The sequence below is a fragment of the Symphalangus syndactylus genome, chromosome 7 (genome assembly GCF_028878055.3).
Source record: "Symphalangus syndactylus isolate Jambi chromosome 7, NHGRI_mSymSyn1-v2.1_pri, whole genome shotgun sequence".
NCBI classification, from domain to species: Eukaryota; Metazoa; Chordata; class Mammalia; order Primates; family Hylobatidae; genus Symphalangus; species Symphalangus syndactylus.
The window spans coordinates 145474619-145498299 of record NC_072429.2 but is presented as its reverse complement, the minus strand read 5'-3'; positions in this window follow the sequence as shown (position 1 = coordinate 145498299).

Genomic DNA, 23681 nt, shown 5'->3' with positions numbered 1-23681 from the left:
TCACAGAATGCTACTGTGTTGTTTATATTTGAATATATTCCTTTTTCCACTATTACCCTCTTAGCGCTCCGAATGTCCACTTGCATTTTCTACAGAAAGAGTGTTCAGAACTGTGCAATCAAAAGTATGGTTTAACTCAGTTAGCTTAATGAACATATCAGAAATAAGTTTCACACAATGCTTCTGTGTAGTTTTTATTTGAAGATATTATTTTTCCCAATATAGGCCTCTTAGCGCTCAGAATGTCCAATTGCAGTTTCTACAGAAAGAGTGTTTCAGAAAGGCTCAATCAAAAGTAAGTTCAACTCTGTTAGTTGAATGCACAGAACAGAAAGAAGTTTCATACAATGCTTCTGTGTAGTTTATATTTGAACGTATTCTTTTTTCCACTATTACCCACTTAGCGCTACGAATGTCCAGTTGCATTTTCTACAGACAGAGTGTTTCAAAACTGCTCAATCAAAAGTATGGTTTAACTCTGTTAGCTGAATGCGCAGATCAGAAAGAAGTTTCACAGAATGCTTCTGTGTAGTTTATATTTGAATATATTCCTTTATCCACTACTACTCTCTTAGCGCTCCAAATGTCCAGTTGCATTTTCTACAGAAAGGGTGTTCAGATCTGCTCAATCAAAAGTATGGTTTAACTCTGTTAGCTGAATGCACAGATCAGAAAGAAGTTTCACAGAATAATTCTGTGTAGTTTATATTTGGAGACATTCCTTTTTCCACTATTACCCTCTTAGCGCTCCGAATCTCCACTTGCATTTTCTACAGAAAGAGTGTTTCAGAACGGCTCAATCAAAACTAAGGTTCAACTCTTTTAGTTGAACAAACAGAACAGAAAGAAGTTTCACACAATTCTTCCCTGTAGTTTTTATTTGTAGACATTCTTTTTCCCAATATAGGCCTCCTAGCGCTCAGAATGTCCAATTGCAGTTTCTACCGAAAGAGTGTTTCAGAACGGCTCAATCAAAAGTAAGGTTCAACTCTGTTAGTTGAATGCACAGAACAGAAAGAAGTTTCATACAATGCTTCTGTGTAGTTTATATTTGAATATATTCTTTTTTCCACTATTACACACTTAGCGCTACGAATGTCCAGTTGCATTTTCTACAGACAGAGTGTTTCAAAACTGCTCAATCAAAAGTATGGTTTAACTCTGTTAGCTGAATGCTCAGATCAGAAAGAAGTTTCACAGAATGCTTCTGTGTAGTTTATATTTGAATATATTCCTTTTTCCACTACTACGCTCTTAGCGCTCCAAATGTCCAGTTGCATTTTCTACAGAAAGAGTGTTCAGATCTGCTCAATCAAAAGTATGGTTTAACTCTGTTAGCTGAATGCACAGATCAGAAAGAAGTTTCACCGAATGATTCTGTGTAGTTTATATTTGGAGACATTCCTTTTTCCACTATTACCCTCTTAGCGCTCCGAATATCCACTTGCATTTTCTACAAAAAGAGTGTTTCATAACTGCTCAATCAAAAATATGTTTTATCTCTGTTAACTGAATTTACAGATCAGAAATAATTTTCACAGAATGCATCTGTGTAGTTTTTATTTGAAGATATTCTTTTTCCCAATGTAGGCCTCTTAGCGCTTAGCATGTCCAATTGCAGTTTCTACAGAAAGAGTGTTTCAGAACGGCTGAATCAAAAGTAAGGTTCAACTCTGTTAGTTGAATGCACAGAACAGAAAGAATTTTCACAGAATGCTACTGTGTAGTTTATATTTGAATATATTCCTTTTTCCACTATTACCCTCTTAGCGCTCCGAATGTCCACTTGCATTTTCTACAGAAAGAGTGTTCAGAACTGCGCAATCAAAAGTATGGTTTAACTCTGTTAGCTTAATGAACATATCAGAAATAAGTTTCACACAATGCTTCTGTGTAGTTTTTATTTGAAGATATTATTTTTCCCAATATAGGCCTCTTAGCGCTCAGAATGTCCAATTGCAGTTTCTACAGAAAGAGTGTTTCAGAAAGGCTCAATCAAAAGTAAGGTTCAACTCTGTTAGTTGAATGCACAGAACAGAAAGAAGTTTCATACAATGCTTCTGTGTAGTTTATATTTGAACATATTCTTTTTCCACTATTACCCACTTAGCGCTACGAATGTCCAGTTGCATTTTCTACAGACAGAGTGTTTCAAAACTGCTCAATCAAAAGTATGGTTTAACTCTGTTAGCTGAATGCTCAGATCAGAATGAAGTTTCACAGAATGCTTCTGTGTAGTTTATATTTGAATATATTCCTTTTTCCACTACTACTCTCTTACCGCTCCAAATGTCCAGTTGCATTTTCTACAGAAAGAGTGTTCAGATCTGCTCAATCAAAAGTATGGTTTAACCCTGTTAGCTGAATGCACAGATCAGAAAGAAGTTTCACAGAATGATTCTGTGTAGTTTATATTTGGAGACATTCCTTTTTCCACTATTACCCTCTTAGCGCTCCGAATCTCCACTTGCATTTTCTACAGAAAGAGTGTTTCAGAACGGCTCAATCAAAACTAAGGTTCAACTCTTTTAGTTGAACAAACAGAACAGAAAGAAGTTTCACACAATTCTGCTGTGTAGTTTTTATTTGTAGACATTCTTTTTCCCAATATAGGCCTCCTAGCGCTCAAAATGTCCAATTACAGTTTCTACAGAAAGAGTGTTTCAGAACGGCTCAATCAAAAGTAAGGTTCAACTCTGTTAGTTGAATGCACAGAAAAGAAAGAAGTTTCATACAATGCTTCTGTGTAGTTTATATTTGAACATATTCTTTTTTCCACTATTACCCACTTAGCGCTACGAATGTCCAGTTGCATTTTCTACAGACAGAGTGTTTCAAAACTGCTCAATCAAAAGTATGGTTTAACTCTGTTAGCTGAATGCTCAGATCAGAAAGAAGTTTCACAGAATGCTTCTGTGTAGTTTATATTTGAATATATTCCTTTTTCCACTACTACTCTCTTAGCGCTCCAAATGTCCAGTTGCATTTTCTACAGAAAGAGTGTTCAGATCTGCTCAATCAAAAGTATGGTTTAACTCTGTTAGCTGAATGCACAGATCAGAAAGAAGTTTCACAGAATGATTCTGTGTAGTTTATATTTGGAGACATTCCTTTTTCCACTATTACCCTCTTAGCGCTCCGAATCTCCACTTGCATTTTCTACAGAAAGAGTGTTTCAGAACGGCTCAATCAAAACTAAGGTTCAACTCTTTTAGTTGAGCAAACAGAACAGAAAGAAGTTTCACACAATTCTTCTGTGTACTTTTTATTTGTAGACATTCTTTTTCCCAATATAGGCCTCCTAGCGCTCAAAATGTCCAATTGCAGTTTCTACAGAAAGAGTGTTTCAGAACGGCTCAATCAAAAGTAAGGTTCAACTCTGTTAGTTGAATGCACAGAACAGAAAGAAGTTTCATACAATGCTTCTGTGTAGTTTATATTTGAACATATTCTTTTTTCCACTATTACCCACTTAGCGCTACGAATGTCCAGTTGAATTTTCTACAGACAGAGTGTTTCAAAACTGCTCAATCAAAAGTATAGTTTAACTCTGTTAGCTGAATGCTCAGATCAGAAAGAAGTTTCACAGAATGCTTCTGTGTAGTTTATATTTGAATATATTCCTTTTTCCACTAGTACTCTCTTAGCGCTCCAAATGTCCAGTTGCATTTTCTACAGAAAGTGTGTTCAGATCTGCTCAATCAAAAGTATGGTTTAACTCTGTTAGCTGAATGCACAGATCAGAAAGAAGTTTCACAGAATGATTCTGTGTAGTTTATATTTGGAGACATTCCTTTTTCCACTATTACCCTCTTAGCGCTCCGAATCTCCACTTGCATTTTCTACAGAAAGAGTGTTTCAGAACGGCTCAATCAAAACTAAGGTTCAACTCTTTTAGTTGAACAAACAGAACAGAACGAAGTTTCACACAATACTTCTGTGTAGTTTTTATTTGTAGACATTCTTTTTCCCAATATAGGCCTCCTAGCGCTCAGAATGTCCAATTGCAGTTTCTACAGAAAGAGTGTTTCAGAACGGCTCAATCAAAAGTAAGGTTCAACTCTGTTAGTTGAATGCACAGAACAGAAAGAAGTTTCATACAATGCTTCTGTGTAGTTTATATTTGAACATATTCTTTTTTCCACTATACCCACTTAGCGCTACGAATGTCCAGTTGCATTTTCTACAGACAGAGTGTTTCAAAACTGCTCAATCAGAAGTATGGTTTAACTCTGTTAGCTGAATTCTCAGATCAGGAAGAAGTTTCACAGAATGCTTCTGTGTTGTTTATATTTGAATATATTCCTTTTTCCACTACTACGCTCTTAGCGCTCCAAATGTCCAGTTGCATTTTCTACAGAAAGAGTGTTCTGTTCTGCTCAATCAAAAGTGTGGTTTAACTCTGTTAGCTGAATGCACAGATCAGAAAGAAGTTTCACCGAATGATTCTGTGTAGTTTATATTTGAAGACATTCCTTTTTCCACTATTACCCTCTTAGCGCTCCGAATCTCCACTTGCATTTTCTACAAAAAGAGGGTTTCATAACTGCTCAATCAAAAATATGTTTTATCTCTGTTAACTGAATTTACAGATCAGAAATAAGTTTCACAGAATGCATCTGTGTAGTTTTTATTTGAAGATATTCTTTTTCCCAATGTAGGCCTCTTAGCGCTTAGCGTGTCCAATTGCAGTTTCTACAGAAAGAGTGTTTCAGAACGGCTCAATCAAAAGTAAGGTTCAACTCTGTTAGTTGAATGCACAGAACAGAAAGGATTTTCACAGAATGCTACTGTGTTGTTTATATTTGAATATATTCCTTTTTCCACTATTACCCTCTTAGCGCTCCGAATGTCCACTTGCATTTTCTACAGAAAGAGTGTTCAGAACTGTGCAATCAAAAGTATGGTTTAACTCAGTTAGCTTAATGAACATATCAGAAATAAGTTTCACACAATGCTTCTGTGTAGTTTTTATTTGAAGATATTATTTTTCCCAATATAGGCCTCTTAGCGCTCAGAATGTCCAATTGCAGTTTCTACAGAAACAGTGTTTCAGAAAGGCTCAATCAAAAGTAAGTTCAACTCTGTTAGTTAAATGCACAGAACAGAAAGAAGTTTCATACAATGCTTCTGTGTAGTTTATATTTGAACGTATTCTTTTTTCCACTATAACCCACTTAGCGCTACGAATGTCCAGTTGCATTTTCTACAGACAGAGTGTTTCAAAACTGCTCAATCAAAAGTATGGTTTAACTCTGTTAGCTGAATGCTCAGATCAGAAAGAAGTTTCACAGAATGCTTCTGTGTAGTTTATATTTGAATATATTCCTTTTTCCACTACTACTCTCTTAGCGCTAGAAATGTCCAGTTGCATTTTCTACAGAAAGAGTGTTCAGATCTGCTCAATCAAAAGTATGGTTTAACTCTGTTAGCTGAATGCACAGATCAGAAAGAAGTTTCACAGAATAATTCTGTGTAGTTTATATTTGGAGACATTCCTTTTTCCACTATTACCCTCTTAGCGCTCCGAATCTCCACTTGCATTTTCTACAGAAAGAGTGTTTCAGAACGGCTCAATCAAAACTAAGGTTCAACTCTTTTAGTTGAACAAACAGAACAGAAAGAAGTTTCACACAATTCTTCTCTGTAGTTTTTATTTGTAGACATTCTTTTTCCCAATATAGGCCTCCTAGCGCTCAGAATGTCCAATTGCAGTTTCTACAGAAAGAGTGTTTCAGAACGGCTCAATCAAAAGTAAGGTTCAACTCTGTTAGTTGAATGCACAGAACAGAAAGAAGTTTCATACAATGCTTCTGTGTAGTTTTTATTTGAACATATTCTTTTTTCCTCTATTACCCACTTAGCGCTACGAATGTCCAGTTGCATTTTCTACAGACAGAGTGTTTCAAAACTGCTCAATCAAAAGTATGGTTTAACTCTGTTAGCTGAATGCTCAGATCAGAAAGAAGTTTCACAGAATGCTTCTGTGAAGTTTATATTTGAATATATTCCTTTTTCCACTACTACGCTCTTAGCGCTCCAAATGTCCAGTTGCATTTTCTACAGAAAGAGTGTTCAGATCTGCTCAATCAAAAGTATGGTTTAACTCTGTTAGCTGAATGCACAGATCAGAAAGTAGTTTCACCGAATGATTCCGTGTAGTTTATATTTGAAGACATTCCTTTTTCCACTATTACCCTCTTAGCGCTCCGAATCTCCACTTGCATTTTCTACAAAAAGAGTGTTTCATAACTGCTCAATCAAAAATATGTTTTATCTCTGTTAACTGAATTTACAGATCAGAAATAAGTTTCACAGAATGCATCGGTGTAGTTTTTATTTGAAGATATTCTTTTTCCCAATGTAGGCCTCTTAGTTCTTAGCATGTCCAATTGCAGTTTCTACAGAAAGAGTGTTTCAGAACGGCTGAATCAAAAGTAAGGTTCAACCCTGTTAGTAGAATGCACAGAACAGAAAGAATTTTCAAAGAATGCTACTGTGTAGTTTATATTTGAATATATTCCTTTTTCCACTATTACCCTCTTAGCGCTCCGAATGTCCACTTGCATTTTCTACAGAAAGAGTGTTCGGAACTGCGCAATCAAAAGTATGGTTTAACTCTGTTAGCTTAATGAACATATCAGAAATAAGTTTCACACAATGCTTCTGTGTAGTTTTTATTTGAAGATATTATTTTTCCCAATATAGGCCTCTTAGCGCTCAGAATGTCCAATTGCAGTTTCTACAGAAAGAGTGTTTCAGAAAGGCTCAATCAAAAGTAAAGTTCAACTCTGTTAATTGAATGCACAGAACAGAAAGAAGTTTCATACAATGCTTCTGTGTAGTTTATATTTGAACATATTCTTTTTTCCACTCTTACCCACTTAGCGCTACGAATGTCCAGTTGCATTTTCTACAGACAGAGTGTTTCAAAACTGCTCAATCAAAAGTATGGTTTAACTCTGTTAGCTGAATGCTCAGATCAGAAAGAAGTTTCACAGAATGCTTCTGTGTAGTTTATATTTGAATATATTCCTTTTTCCACTACTACTCTCTTAGCGCTCCAAATGTCCAGTTGCATTTTCTACAGAAAGAGTGTTCAGATCTGCTCTATCAAAAGTATGTTTTAACTCTGTTAGCTGAATGCACAGATCAGAAAGAAGTTTCACAGAATGATTCTGTGTAGTTTATATTTGGAGACATTCCTTTTTCCACTATTACCCTCTTAGCGCTCCGAATCTCCACTTGCATTTTCTACAGAAAGAGTGTCTCAGAACGGCTCAATCAAAACTAAGGTTCAACTCTTTTAGTTGAACAAACAGAACAGAAAGAAGTTTCACACAATTCTTCTCTGTAGTTTTTATTTGTAGACATTCTTTTTCAAAATATAGGCCTCCTAGCGCTCAGAATGTCCAATTGCAGTTTCTACAGAAAGAGTGTTTCAGAACGGCTCCATCAAAAGTAAAGTTCAACTCTGTTAGTTGAATGCACAGAACAGAAAGAAGTTTCATACAATGCTTCTGTGTAGTTTATATTTGAACATATTCTTTTTTCCACTATTACCCACTTAGCGCTACGAATGTCCAGTTGCATTTTCTACAGACACAGTGTTTCAAAACTGCTCAATCAAAAGTATGGATTAACTCTGTTAGCTGAATGCTCAGATCAGAAAGAAGTTTCACAGAATGCTTCTGTGTAGTTTATATTTGAATATATTCCTTTTTCCACTACTACGCTCTTAGCGCTCCAAATGTCCAGTTGCATTTTCTACAGAAAGAGTGTTCAGATCTGCTCAATCAAAAGTATGGTTTAACTCTGTTAGCTGAATGCACAGATCAGAAAGAAGTTTCACCGAATGATTCTGTGTAGTTTATATTTGAAGACTTTCCTTTTTCCACTATTACCCTCTTAGCGCTCCGAATCTCCACTTGCATTTTCTACAAAAAGAGTGTTTCATAACTGCTCAATCAAAAATATGTTTTATCTCTGTTAACTGAATTTACAGATCAGAAATAAGTTTCACAGAATGCATCTGTGTAGTTTTTATTTGAAGATATTCTTTTTCCCAATGTAGGACTCTTAGCGCTTAGCATGTCCAATTGCAGTTTCTACAAAAAGAGTGTTTCAGAACGGCTGAATCAAAAGTAAGGTTCAACTCGGTTAGTTGAATGCACAGAACAGAAAGAATTTTCACAGAATGCTACTGTGTAGTTTATATTTGAATATATTCCTTTTTCAACTATTACCCTCTTAGCGCTCCGAATGTCCACTTGCATTTTCTACAGAAAGAGTGTTCAGAACTGCGCAATCAAAAGTATGGTTTAACTCTGTAAGCTTAATGAACATATCAGAAATAAGTTTCACACAATGCTTCTGTGTAGTTTTTATTTGAAGATATTATTTTTCCCAATAGAGGCCTCTTAGCACTCAGAATGTCCAATTGCAGTTTCTACAGAAAGAGTGTTTCAGAAAGGCTCAATCAAAAGTAAGGTTCAACTCTGTTAGTTGAATGAACAGAACAGAAAGAAGTTTCATACAATGCTTCTGTGTAGTTTATATTTGAACATATTCTTTTTTCCACTATTACCCACTTAGCGCTACGAATGTCCAGTTGCATTTTCTACAGAGTGTTTCAAAACTGCTCAATCAAAAGTATGGTTTAACTCTGTTAGCTGAATGCTCAGATCAGAAAGAAGTTTCACAGAATGCTTCTGTGTAGTTTATATTTGAATATATTCCTTTTTCCACTAGTACTCTCTTAGCGCTCCAAATGTCCAGTTGCATTTTCTACAGAAAGAGTGTTCAGATCTGCTCAATCAAAAGTATGGTTTAACTCTGTTAGCTGAATGCACAGATCAGAAAGAAGTTTCACAGAATGATTCTGTGTAGTTTATATTTGGAGACATTCCTTTTTCCACTATTACCCTCTTAGCGCTCCGAATCTCCACTTGCATTTTCTACAGAAAGAGTGTTTCAGAACGGCTCAATCAAAACTAAGGTTCAACTCTTTTAGTTGAACAAACAGAACAGAAAGTAGTTTCACACAATTCTTCTGTGTAGTTTTTATTTGTAGACATTCTTTTTCCCAATATAGGCCTCCTAGCGCTCAGAATGTCCAATTGCAGTTTCTACAGAAAGAGTGTTTCAGAACGGCTCAATCAAAAGTAAGGTTCAACTCTGTTAGTTGAATGCACAGAACAGAAAGTAGTTTCATACAATGCTTCTGTGTAGTTTATATTTGAACATATTCTTTTTTCCACTATTACCCAATTAGCGCTACGAATGTCCAGTTGCATTTTCTACAGACAGAGTGTTTCAAAACTGCTCAATCAAAAGTATGGTTTAACTCTGTTAGCTGAATGCTCAGATCAGAAAGAAGTTTCACAGAATGCTTCTGTGTAGTTTATATTTGAATATATTCTTTTTTCCACTACTACGCTCTTAGCGCTCCAAATGTCCAGTTGCATTTTCTACAGAAAGAGTGTTCAGATCTGCTCAATCAAAAGTATGGTTTAACTCTGTTAGCTGAATGCACATATCAGAAAGTAGTTTCACCGAATGATTCCGTGTAGTTTATATTTGAAGACATTCCTTTTTCCACTATTACCCTCTTAGCGCTCCGAATCTCCACTTGCATTTTCTACAAAAAGAGTGTTTCATAACTGCTCAATCAAAAATATGTTTTATCTCTGTTAACTGGATTTACAGATCAGAAATAAGTTTCACAGAATGCATCGGTGTAGTTTTTATTTGAAGATATTCTTTTTCCCAATGTAGGCCTCTTAGCGCTTAGCATGTCCATTTGCAGTTTCTACAGAAAGAGTGTTTCAGAACGGCTCAATCAAAAGTAAGGTTCAACTCTGTTAGTTGAATGCACAGAACAGAAAGAATTTTCACAGAATGCTACTGTGTAGTTTATATTTGAATATATTCCTTTTTCCACTATTACCCTCTTAGCGCTCCGAATGTCCACTTGCATTTTCTACAGAAAGAGTGTTCAGAACTGTGCAATCAAAAGTATTGTTTAACTCTGTTAGCTTAATGAACATATCAGAAATACGTTTCACACAATGCTTCTGTGTAGTTTTTATTTGAAGATATTATTTTTCCCAATGTAGGCCTCTTAGCGCTCAGAATGTCCAATTGCATTTTCTACAGAAAGAGTGTTTCAGAACGGCTCAATCAAATGTAAGGTTCAACTCTCTTAGTTGAATGCACAGAACAGAAAGAAGTTTCATACAATGCTTCTGTGTAGTTTATATTTGAACATATTCTTTTTTCCACTATTACCCACTTAGCGCTACGAATGTCCAGTTGCATTTTCTTCAGACAGAGTGTTTCAAAACTGCTCAATCAATAGTATGGTTTAACTCTGTTAGCTGAATGCTCAGATCAGAAAGAAGTTTCACAGAATGCTTCTGTGTAGTTTATATTTGAATATATTCCTTTTTCCACTAGTACTCTCTTAGCGCTCCAAATGTCCAGTTGCATTTTCTACAGAAAGAGTGTTCAGATCTGCTCAATCAAAAGTATGGTTTAACTCTGTTAGCTGAATGCACAGATCAGAAAGAAGTTTCACAGAATGATTCTGTGTAGTTTATATTTGGAGACATTCCTTTTTCCACTATTACCCTCTTAGCGCTCCGAATCTCCACTTGCATTTTCTACAGAAAGAGTGTTTCAGAACGGCTCAATCAAAACTAAGGTTCAACTCTTTTAGTTGAACAAACAGAACAGAAAGTAGTTTCACACAATTCTTCTGTGTAGTTTTTATTTGTAGACATTCTTTTTCCCAATATAGGCCTCCTAGCGCACAGAATGTCCAATTGCAGTTTCTACAGAAAGAGTGTTTCAGAACGGCTCAATCAAAAGTAAGGTTCAACTCTGTTAGTTGAATGCACAGAACAGAAAGTAGTTTCATACAATGCTTCTGTGTAGTTTATATTTGAACATATTCTTTTTTCCACTATTACCCACTTAGCGCTACGAATGTCCAGTTGCATTTTCTACAGACAGAGTGTTTCAAAACTGCTCAATCAAAAGTATGGTTTAACTCTGTTAGCTGAATGCTCAGATCAGAAAGAAGTTTCACAGAATGCTTCTGTGTAGTTTATATTTGAATATATTCCTTTTTCCACTACTACGCTCTTAGCGCTCCAAATGTCCAGTTGCATTTTCTACAGAAAGAGTGTTCAGATCTGCTCAATCAAAAGTATGGTTTAACTCTGTTAGCTGAATGCACAGATCAGAAAGAAGTTTCACCGAATGATTCTGTGTAGTTTATATTTGAAGACATTCCTTTTTCCACTATTACCCTCTTAGCGTTCCGAATCTCCACTTGCATTTTCTACAAAAAGAGTGTTTGATAACTGCTCAATCAAAAATATGTTTTATCTCTGTTAACTGAATTTACAGATCAGAAATAATTTTCACAGAATGCATCTGTGTAGTTTTTATTTGAAGATATTCTTTTTCCCAATGTAGGCCTCTTAGCGCTTAGCATGTCCAATTGCAGTTTCTACAGAAAGAGTGTTTCAGAACGGCTGAATCAAAAGTAAGGTTCAACTCTGTTAGTTGAATGCACAGAACAGAAAGAATTTTCACAGAATGCTACTGTGTAGTTTATATTTGAATATATTCCTTTTTCCACTATTACCCTCTTAGCGCTCCGAATGTCCACTTGCATTTTCTACAGAAAGAGTGTTCAGAACTGCGCAATCAAAAGTATGGTTTAACTCTGTTAGCTTAATGAACATATCAGAAATAAGTTTCACACAATGCTTCTGTGTAGTTTTTATTTGAAGATATTATTTTTCCCAATATAGGCCTCTTAGCGCTCAGAATGTCCAATTGCAGTTTCTACAGAAAGACTGTTTCAGAAAGGCTCAATCAAAAGTAAGGTTCAACTCTGTTAGTTGAATGCACAGAACAGAAAGAAGTTTCATACAATGCTTCTGTGTAGTTTATATTTGAACATATTCTTTTTTCCACTATTACCCACTTAGCGCTACGAATGTCCAGTTGCATTTTCTACAGACAGAGTGTTTCAAAACTGCTCAATCAAAAGTATGGTTTAACTCTGTTAGCTGAATGCTCAGATCAGAATGAAGTTTCACAGAATGCTTCTGTGTAGTTTATATTTGAATATATTCCTTTTTCCACTACTACTCTCTTACCGCTCCAAATGTCCAGTTGCATTTTCTACAGAAAGAGTGTTCAGATCTGCTCAATCAAAAGTATGGTTTAACCCTGTTAGCTGAATGCACAGATCAGAAAGAAGTTTCACAGAATGATTCTGTGTAGTTTATATTTGGAGACATTCCTTTTTCCACTATTACCCTCTTAGCGCTCCGAATCTCCACTTGCATTTTCTACAGAAAGAGTGTTTCAGAACGGCTCAATCAAAACTAAGGTTCAACTCTTTTAGTTGAACAAACAGAACAGAAAGAAGTTTCACACAATTCTGCTGTGTAGTTTTTATTTGTAGACATTCTTTTTCCCAATATAGGCCTCCTAGCGCTCAAAATGTCCAATTACAGTTTCTACAGAAAGAGTGTTTCAGAACGGCTCAATCAAAAGTAAGGTTCAACTCTGTTAGTTGAATGCACAGAACAGAAAGAAGTTTCATACAATGCTTCTGTGTAGTTTATATTTGAACATATTCTTTTTTCCACTATTACCCACTTAGCGCTACGAATGTCCAGTTGCATTTTCTACAGACAGAGTGTTTCAAAACTGCTCAATCAAAAGTATGGTTTAACTCTGTTAGCTGAATGCTCAGATCAGAAAGAAGTTTCACAGAATGCTTCTGTGTAGTTTATATTTGAATATATTCCTTTTTCCACTACTACTCTCTTAGCGCTCCAAATGTCCAGTTGCATTTTCTACAGAAAGAGTGTTCAGATCTGCTCAATCAAAAGTATGGTTTAACTCTGTTAGCTGAATGCACAGATCAGAAAGAAGTTTCACAGAATGATTCTGTGTAGTTTATATTTGGAGACATTCCTTTTTCCACTATTACCCTCTTAGCGCTCCGAATCTCCACTTGCATTTTCTACAGAAAGAGTGTTTCAGAACGGCTCAATCAAAACTAAGGTTCAACTCTTTTAGTTGAGCAAACAGAACAGAAAGAAGTTTCACACAATTCTTCTGTGTACTTTTTATTTGTAGACATTCTTTTTCCCAATATAGGCCTCCTAGCGCTCAAAATGTCCAATTGCAGTTTCTACAGAAAGAGTGTTTCAGAACGGCTCAATCAAATGTAAGGTTCAACTCTGTTAGTTGAATGCACAGAACAGAAAGAAGTTTCATACAATGCTTCTGTGTAGTTTATATTTGAACATATTCTTTTTTCCACTATTACCCACTTAGCGCTACGAATGTCCAGTTGAATTTTCTACAGACAGAGTGTTTCAAAACTGCTCAATCAAAAGTATAGTTTAACTCTGTTAGCTGAATGCTCAGATCAGAAAGAAGTTTCACAGAATGCTTCTGTGTAGTTTATATTTGAATATATTCCTTTTTCCACTAGTACTCTCTTAGCGCTCCAAATGTCCAGTTGCATTTTCTACAGAAAGTGTGTTCAGATCTGCTCAATCAAAAGTATGGTTTAACTCTGTTAGCTGAATGCACAGATCAGAAAGAAGTTTCACAGAATGATTCTGTGTAGTTTATATTTGGAGACATTCCTTTTTCCACTATTACCCTCTTAGCGCTCCGAATCTCCACTTGCATTTTCTACAGAAAGAGTGTTTCAGAACGGCTCAATCAAAACTAAGGTTCAACTCTTTTAGTTGAACAAACAGAACAGAACGAAGTTTCACACAATTCTTCTGTGTAGTTTTTATTTGTAGACATTCTTTTTCCCAATATAGGCCTCCTAGCGCTCAGAATGTCCAATTGCAGTTTCTACAGAAAGAGTGTTTCAGAACGGCTCAATCAAAAGTAAGGTTCAACTCTGTTAGTTGAATGCACAGAACAGAAAGAAGTTTCATACAATGCTTCTGTGTAGTTTATATTTGAACATATTCTTTTTTCCACTATACCCACTTAGCGCTACGAATGTCCAGTTGCATTTTCTACAGACAGAGTGTTTCAAAACTGCTCAATCAGAAGTATGGTTTAACTCTGTTAGCTGAATGCTCAGATCAGGAAGAAGTTTCACAGAATGCTTCTGTGTTGTTTATATTTGAATATATTCCTTTTTCCACTACTACGCTCTTAGCGCTCCAAATGTCCAGTTGCATTTTCTACAGAAAGAGTGTTCTGTTCTGCTCAATCAAAAGTGTGGTTTAACTCTGTTAGCTGAATGCACAGATCAGAAAGAAGTTTCACCGAATGATTCTGTGTAGTTTATATTTGAAGACATTCCTTTTTCCACTATTACCCTCTTAGCGCTCCGAATCTCCACTTGCATTTTCTACAAAAAGAGGGTTTCATAACTGCTCAATCAAAAATATGTTTTATCTCTGTTAACTGAATTTACAGATCAGAAATAAGTTTCACAGAATGCATCTGTGTAGTTTTTATTTGAAGATATTCTTTTTCCCAATGTAGGCCTCTTAGCGCTTAGCGTGTCCAATTGCAGTTTCTACAGAAAGAGTGTTTCAGAACGGCTCAATCAAAAGTAAGGTTCAACTCTGTTAGTTGAATGCACAGAACAGAAAGTATTTTCACAGAATGCTACTGTATTGTTTATATTTGAATATATTCCTTTTTCCACTATTACCCTCTTAGCGCTCCGAATGTCCACTTGCATTTTCTACAGAAAGAGTGTTCAGAACTGTGCAATCAAAAGTATGGTTTAACTCAGTTAGCTTAATGAACATATCAGAAATAAGTTTCACACAATGCTTCTGTGTAGTTTTTATTTGAAGATATTATTTTTCCCAATATAGGCCTCTTAGCGCTCAGAATGTCCAATTGCAGTTTCTACAGAAACAGTGTTTCAGAAAGGCTCAATCAAAAGTAAGTTCAACTCTGTTAGTTGAATGCACAGAACAGAAAGAAGTTTCATACAATGCTTCTGTGTAGTTTATATTTGAACGTATTCTTTTTTCCACTATAACCCACTTAGCGCTACGAATGTCCAGTTGCATTTTCTACAGACAGAGTGTTTCAAAACTGCTCAATCAAAAGTATGGTTTAACTCTGTTAGCTGAATGCTCAGATCAGAAAGAAGTTTCACAGAATGCTTCTGTGTAGTTTATATTTGAATATATTCCTTTTTCCACTACTACTCTCTTAGCGCTCCAAATGTCCAGTTGCATTTTCTACAGAAAGAGTGTTCAGATCTGCTCAATCAAAAGTATGGTTTAACTCTGTTAGCTGAATGCACAGATCAGAAAGAAGTTTCACAGAATAATTCTGTGTAGTTTATATTTGGAGACATTCCTTTTTCCACTATTACCCTCTTAGCGCTCCGAATCTCCACTTGCATTTTCTACAGAAAGAGTGTTTCAGAACGGCTCAATCAAAACTAAGGTTCAACTCTTTTAGTTGAACAAACAGAACAGAAAGAAGTTTCACACAATTCTTCTCTGTAGTTTTTATTTGTAGACATTCTTTTTCCCAATATAGACCTCCTAGCGCTCAGAATGTCCAATTGCAGTTTCTACAGAAAGAGTGTTTCAGAACGGCTCAATCAAAAGTAAGGTTCAACTCTGTTAGTTGAATGCACAGAACAGAAAGAAGTTTCATACAATGCTTCTGTGTAGTTTTTATTTGAACATATTCTTTTTTCCTCTATTACCCACTTAGCGCTACGAATGTCCAGTTGCATTTTCTACAGACAGAGTGTTTCAAAACTGCTCAATCAAAAGTATGGTTTAACTCTGTTAGCTGAATGCTCAGATCAGAAAGAAGTTTCACAGAATGCTTCTGTGAAGTTTATATTTGAATATATTCCTTTTTCCACTACTACGCTCTTAGCGCTCCAAATGTCCAGTTGCATTTTCTACAGAAAGAGTGTTCAGATCTGCTCAATCAAAAGTATGGTTTAACTCTGTTAGCTGAATGCACAGATCAGAAAGTAGTTTCACCGAATGATTCCGTGTAGTTTATATTTGAAGACATTCCTTTTTCCACTATTACCCTCTTAGCGCTCCGAATCTCCACTTGCATTTTCTACAAAAAGAGTGTTTCATAACTGCTCAATCAAAAATATGTTTTATCTCTGTTAACTGAATTTACAGATCAGAAATAACTTTCACAGAATGCATCGGTGTAGTTTTTATTTGAAGATATTCTTTTTCCCAATGTAGGCCTCTTAGTTCTTAGCATGTCCAATTGCAGTTTCTACAGAAAGAGTGTTTCAGAACGGCTGAATCAAAAGTAAGGTTCAACCCTGTTAGTTGAATGCACAGAACCGAAAGAATTTTCAAAGAATGCTACTGTGTAGTTTATATTTGAATATATTCCTTTTTCCACTATTACCCTCTTAGCGCTCCGAATGTCCACTTGCATTTTCTACAGAAAGAGTGTTCGGAACTGCGCAATCAAAAGTATGGTTTAACTCTGTTAGCTTAATGAACATATCAGAAATAAGTTTCACACAATGCTTCTGTGTAGTTTTTATTTGAAGATATTATTTTTCCCAATATAGGCCTCTTAGCGCTCAGAATGTCCAATTGCAGTTTCTACAGAAAGAGTGTTTCAGAAAGGCTCAATCAAAAGTAAAGTTCAACTCTGTTAATTGAATGCACAGAACAGAAAGAAGTTTCATACAATGCTTCTGTGTAGTTTATATTTGAACATATTCTTTTTTCCACTCTTACCCACTTAGCGCTACGAATGTCCAGTTGCATTTTCTACAGACAGAGTGTTTCAAAACTGCTCAATCAAAAGTATGGTTTAACTCTGTTAGCTGAATGCTCAGATGAGAAAGAAGTTTCACAGAATGCTTCTGTGTAGTTTATATTTGAATATATTCCTTTTTCCACTAGTACTCTCTTAACGCTCCAAATGTCCAGTTGCATTTTCTACAGAAAGAGTGTTCAGATCTGCTCAATCAAAAGTATGGTTTAACTCTGTTAGCTGAATGCACAGATCAGAAAGAAGTTTCACAGAATGATTCTGTGTAGTTTATATTTGGAGACATTCCTTTTTCCACTATTACCCTCTTAGCGCTCCGAATCTCCACTTGCATTTTCTACAGAAAGAGTGTTTCAGAACGGCTCAATCAAAACTAAGGTTCAACTCTTTTAGTTGAACAAACAGAACAGAAAGTAGTTTCACACAATTCTTCTGTGTAGTTTTTATTTGTAGACATTCTTTTTCCCAATATAGGCCTCCTAGCGCTCAGAATGTCCAATTGCAGTTTCTACAGAAAGAGTGTTTCAGAACGGCTCAATCAAAAGTAAGGTTCAACTCTGTTAGTTGAATGCACAGAACAGAAAGTAGTTTCATACAATGCTTCTGTGTAGTTTATATTTGAACATATTCTTTTTTCCACTATTACCCACTTAGCGCTACGAATGTCCAGTTGCATTTTCTACAGACAGAGTGTTTCAAAACTGCTCAATCAAAAGTATGGTTTAACTCTGTTAGCTGAATGCTCAGATCAGAAAGAAGTTTCACAGAATGCTTCTGTGTAGTTTATATTTGAATATATTCCTTTTTCCACTACTACGCTCTTAGCGCTCCAAATGTCCAGTTGCATTTTCTACAGAAAGAGTGTTCAGATCTGCTCAATCAAAAGTATGGTTTAACTCTGTTAGCTGAATGCACAGATCAGAAAGTAGTTTCACCGAATGATTCCGTGTAGTTTATATTTGAAGACATTCCTTTTTCCACTATTACCCTCTTAGCGCTCCGAATCTCCACTTGCATTTTCTACAAAAAGAGTGTTTCATAACTGCTCAATCAAAAATATGTTTTATCTCTGTTAACTGAATTTACAGATCAGAAATAAGTTTCACAGAATGCATCGGTGTAGTTTTTATTTGAAGATATTATTTTTCCCAATGTAGGCTTCTTAGCGCTTAGCATGTCCAATTGCAGTTTCTACAGAAAGAGTGTTTCAGAACGGCTGAATCAAAAGTAAGGTTCAACCCTGTTAGTTGAATGCACAGAACAGAAAGAATTTTCAAAGAATGCTACTGTGTAGTTTATATTTGAATATATTCCTTTTTCCACTATTACCCTCTTAGCGCTCCGAATGTCCACTTGCATTTTCTACAGAAAGAGTGTTGGGAACTGCGCAATCAAAACTATGGTTTAACTCTGTTAGCTTAATGAACATATCAGAAATAAGTTTCACACAATGCTTCTGTGTAGTTTTTATTTGAAGATATTATTTTTCCCAAAATAGGCCTCTTAGCGCTCAGAATGTCCAATTGCAGTTTCTACAGAAAGAGTGTTTCAGAAAGGCTCAATCAAAAGTAAAGTTCAAGTCTGTTAATTGAATGCACAGAACAGAAAGAAGTTTCATACAATGCTTCTGTGTAGTTTATATTTGAACATATTCTTTTTTCCACTCTTACCCACTTAGCGCTACGAATGTCCAGTTGCATTTTCTACAGACAGAGTGTTTCAAAACTGCTCAATCAAAAGTATGGTTTAACTCTGTTAGCTGAATGCTCAGATCAGAAAGAAGTTTCACAGAATGCTTCTGTGTAGTTTATATTTGAATATATTCCTTTTTCCACTACTACTCTCTTAGCGCTCCAAATGTCCAGTTGCATTTTCTACAGAAAGAGTGTTCAGATCTGCTCTATCAAAAGTATGTTTTAACTCTGTTAGCTGAATGCACAGATCAGAAAGAAGTTTCACAGAATGATTCTGTGTAGTTTATATTTGGAGACATTCCTTTTTCCACTATTACCCTCTTAGCGCTCCGAATCTCCACTTGCATTTTCTACAGAAAGAGTGTCTCAGAACGGCTCAATCAAAACTAAGGTTCAACTCTTTTAGTTGAACAAACAGAACAGAAAGAAGTTTCACACAATTCTTCTCTGTAGTTTTTATTTGTAGACATTCTTTTTCCCAATATAGGCCTCCTAGCGCTCAGAATGTCCAATTGCAGTTTCTACAGAAAGAGTGTTTCAGAACGGCTCCATCAAAAGTAAAGTTCAACTCTGTTAGTTGAATGCACAGAACAGAAAGAAGTTTCATACAATGCTTCTGTGTAGTTTATATTTGAACATATTCTTTTTTCCACTATTACCCACTTAGCGCTACGAATGTCCAGTTGCATTTTCTACAGACAGAGTGTTTCAAAACTGCTCAATCAAAAGTATGGTTTAACTCTGTTAGCTGAATGCTCAGATCAGAAAGAAGTTTCACACAATGCTTCTGTGTAGTTTATATTTGAATATATTCCTTTTTCCACTACTACGCTCTTAGCGCTCCAAATGTCCAGTTGCATTTTCTACAGAAAGAGTGTTCAGATCTGCTCAATCAAAAGTATGGTTTAACTCTGTTAGCTGAATGCACAGATCAGAAAGAAGTTTCACCGAATGATTCTGTGTAGTTTATATTTGAAGACATTCCTTTTTCCACTATTACCCTCTTAGCGCTGCGAATCTCCACTTGCATTTTCTACAAAAAGAGTGTTTCATAACTGCTCAATCAAAAATATGTTTTATCTCTGTTAACTGAATTTACAGATCAGAAATAAGTTTCACAGAATGCATCTGTGTAGTTTTTATTTGAAGATATTCTTTTTCCCAATGTATGCCTCTTAGCGCTTAGCATGTCCAATTGCAGTTTCTACAGAAAGAGTGTTTCAGAACGGCTGAATCAAAAGTAAGGTTCAACTCTGTTAGTTGAATGCACAGAACAGAAAGTATTTTCACAGAATGCTACTGTGTAGTTTATATTTGAATATATTCCTTTTTCCACTATTACCCTCTTAGCGCTCCGAATGTCCACTTGCATTTTCTACAGAAAGAGTGTTCAGAACTGCGCAATCAAAAGTATGGTTTAACTCTGTTAGCTTAATGAACATATCAGAAATAAGTTTCACACAATGCTTCTGTGTAGTTTTTATTTGAAGATATTATTTTTCCCAATAGAGGCCTCTTAGCGCTCAGAATGTCCAATTGCAGTTTCTACAGAAAGAGTGTTTCAGAAAGGCTCAATCAAAAGTAAGGTTCAACTCTGTTAGTTGAATGCACAGAACAGAAAGAAGTTTCAAACAATGCTTCTGTGTAGTTTATATTTGAACATATTCTTTTTTCCACTATTACCCACTTAGCGCTACGAATGTCCAGTTGCATTTTCTTCAGACAGAGTGTTTCAAAACTGCTCAATCAATAGTATGGTTTAACTCTGTTAGCTGAATGCTCAGATCAGAAAGAAGTTTCACAGAATGCTTCTGTGTAGTTTATATTTGAATATATTCCTTTTTCCACTAGTACTCTCTTAGCGCTCCAAATGTCCAGTTGCATTTTCTACAGAAAGAGTGTTCAGATCTGCTCAATCAAAAGTATGGTTTAACTCTGTTAGCTGAATGCACAGATCAGAAAGAAGTTTCACAGAATGATTCTGTGTAGTTTATATTTGGAGACATTCCTTTTTCCACTATTACCCTCTTAGCGCTCCGAATCTCCACTTGCATTTTCTACAGAAAGAGTGTTTCAGAACGGCTCAATCAAAACTAAGGTTCAACTCTTTTAGTTGAACAAACAGAACAGAAAGTAGTTTCACACAATTCTTCTGTGTAGTTTTTATTTGTAGACATTCTTTTTCCCAATATAGGCCTCCTAGCGCACAGAATGTCCAATTGCAGTTTCTACAGAAAGAGTGTTTCAGAACGGCTCAATCAAAAGTAAGGTTCAACTCTGTTAGTTGAATGCACAGAACAGAAAGTAGTTTCATACAATGCTTCTGTGTAGTTTATATTTGAACATATTTTTTTTTCCACTATTACCCACTTAGCGCTACGAATGTCCAGTTGCATTTTCTACAGACAGAGTGTTTCAAAACTGCTCAATCAAAAGTATGGTTTAACTCTGTTAGCTGAATGCTCAGATCAGAAAGAAGTTTCACAGAATGCTTCTGTGTAGTTTATATTTGAATATATTCCTTTTTCCACTACTACGCTCTTAGCGCTCCAAATGTCCAGTTGCATTTTCTACAGAAAGAGTGTTCAGATCTGCTCAATCAAAAGTATGGTTTAACTCTGTTAGCTGAATGCACAGATCAGAAAGTAGTTTCACCGAATGATTCCGTGTAGTTTATATTTGAAGACATTCCTTTTTCCACTATTACCCTCTTAACGCTCCGAATCTCCACTTGCATTTTCTACAAAAAGAGTGTTTCATAACTGCTCAATCAAAAATATGTTTTATCTCTGTTAACTGAATTTACAGATCAGAAATAAGTTTCACAGAATGCATCGGTGTAGTTTTTATTTGAAGATATTATTTTTCCCAATGTAGGCTTCTTAGCGCTTAGCATGTCCAATTGCAGTTTCTACAGAAAGAGTGTTTCAGAACGGCTGAATCAAAAGTAAGGTTCAACCCTGTTAGTTGAATGCACAGAATAGAAAGAATTTTCAAAGAATGCTACTGTGTAGTTTATATTTGAATATATTCCTTTTTCCACTATTACCCTCTTAGCGCTCCGAATGTCCACTTGCATTTTCTACAGAAAGAGTGTTCGGAACTGCGCAATCAAAAGTATGGTTTAACTCTGTTAGCTTAATGAACATATCAGAAATAAGTTTCACACAATGCTTCTGTGTAGTTTTTATTTGAAGATATTATTTTTCCCAAAATAGGCCTCTTAGCGCTCAGAATGTCCAATTGCAGTTTCTACAGAAAGAGTGTTTCAGAAAGGCTCAATCAAAAGTAAAGTTCAAGTCTGTTAATTGAATGCACAGAACAGAAAGAAGTTTCATACAATGCTTCTGTGTAGTTTATATTTGAACATATTCTTTTTTCCACTCTTACCCACTTAGCGCTACGAATGTCCAGTTGCATTTTCTACAGACAGAGTGTTTCAAAACTGCTCAATCAAAAGTATGGTTTAACTCTGTTAGCTGAATGCTCAGATCAGAAAGAAGTTTCACAGAATGCTTCTGTGTAGTTTATATTTGAATATATTCCTTTTTCCACTACTACTCTCTTAGCGCTCCAAATGTCCAGTTGCATTTTCTACAGAAAGAGTGTTCAGATCTTCTCTATCAAAAGTATGTTTTAACTCTGTTAGCTGAATGCACAGATCAGAAAGAAGTTTCACAGAATGATTCTGTGTAGTTTATATTTGGAGATATTCCTTTTTCCACTATTACCCTCTTAGCGCTCCGAATCTCCACTTGCATTTTCTACAGAAAGAGTGTCTCAGAACGGCTCAATCAAAACTAAGGTTCAACTCTTTTAGTTGAACAAACAGAACAGAAAGAAGTTTCACACAATTCTTCTCTGTAGTTTTTATTTGTAGACATTCTTTTTCCCAATATAGGCCTCCTAGCGCTCAGAATGTCCAATTGCAGTTTCTACAGAAAGAGTGTTTCAGAACGGCTCCATCAAAAGTAAAGTTCAACTCTGTTAGTTGAATGCACAGAACAGAAAGAAGTTTCATACAATGCTTCTGTGTAGTTTATATTTGAACATATTCTTTTTTCCACTATTACCCACTTAGCGCTACGAATGTCCAGTTGCATTTTCTACAGACAGAGTGTTTCAAAACTGCTCAATCAAAAGTATGGTTTAACTCTGTTAGCTGAATGCTCAGATCAGAAAGAAGTTTCACACAATGCTTCTGTGTAGTTTATATTTGAATATATTCCTTTTTCCACTACTACGCTCTTAGCGCTCCAAATGTCCAGTTGCATTTTCTACAGAAAGAGTGTTCAGATCTGCTCAATCAAAAGTATGGTTTAACTCTGTTAGCTGAATGCACAGATCAGAAAGAAGTTTCACCGAATGATTCTGTGTAGTTTATATTTGAAGACATTCCTTTTTCCACTATTACCCTCTTAGCGCTGCGAATCTCCACTTGCATTTTCTACAAAAAGAGTGTTTCATAACTGCTCAATCAAAAATATGTTTTATCTCTGTTAACTGAATTTACAGATCAGAAATAAGTTTCACAGAATGCATCTGTGTAGTTTTTATTTGAAGATATTCTTTTTCCCAATGTAGGCCTCTTAGCGCTTAGCATGTCCAATTGCAGTTTCTACAGAAAGAGTGTTTCAGAACGGCTGAATCAAAAGTAAGGTTCAACTCTGTTAGTTGAATGCACAGAACAGAAAGAATTTTCACAGAATGCTACTGTGTAGTTTATATTTGAATATATTCCTTTTTCCACTATTACCCTCTTAGCGCTCCGAATGTCCACTTGCATTTTCTACAGAAAGAGTGTTCAGAACTGCGCAATCAAAAGTATGGTTTAACTCTGTTAGCTTAATGAACATATCAGAAATAAGTTTCACACAATGCTTCTGTGTAGTTTTTATTTGAAGATATTATTTTTCCCAATAGAGGCCTCTTAGCGCTCAGAATGTCCAATTGCAGTTTCTACAGAAAGAGTGTTTCAGAAAGGCTCAATCAAAAGTAAGGTTCAACTCTGTTAGTTGAATGCACAGAACAGAAAGAAGTTTCATACAATGCTTCTGTGTAGTTTATATTTGAACATATTCTTTTTTCCACTATTACCCACTTAGCGCTACGAATGTCCAGTTGCATTTTCTTCAGACAGAGTGTTTCAAAACTGCTCAATCAATAGTATGGTTT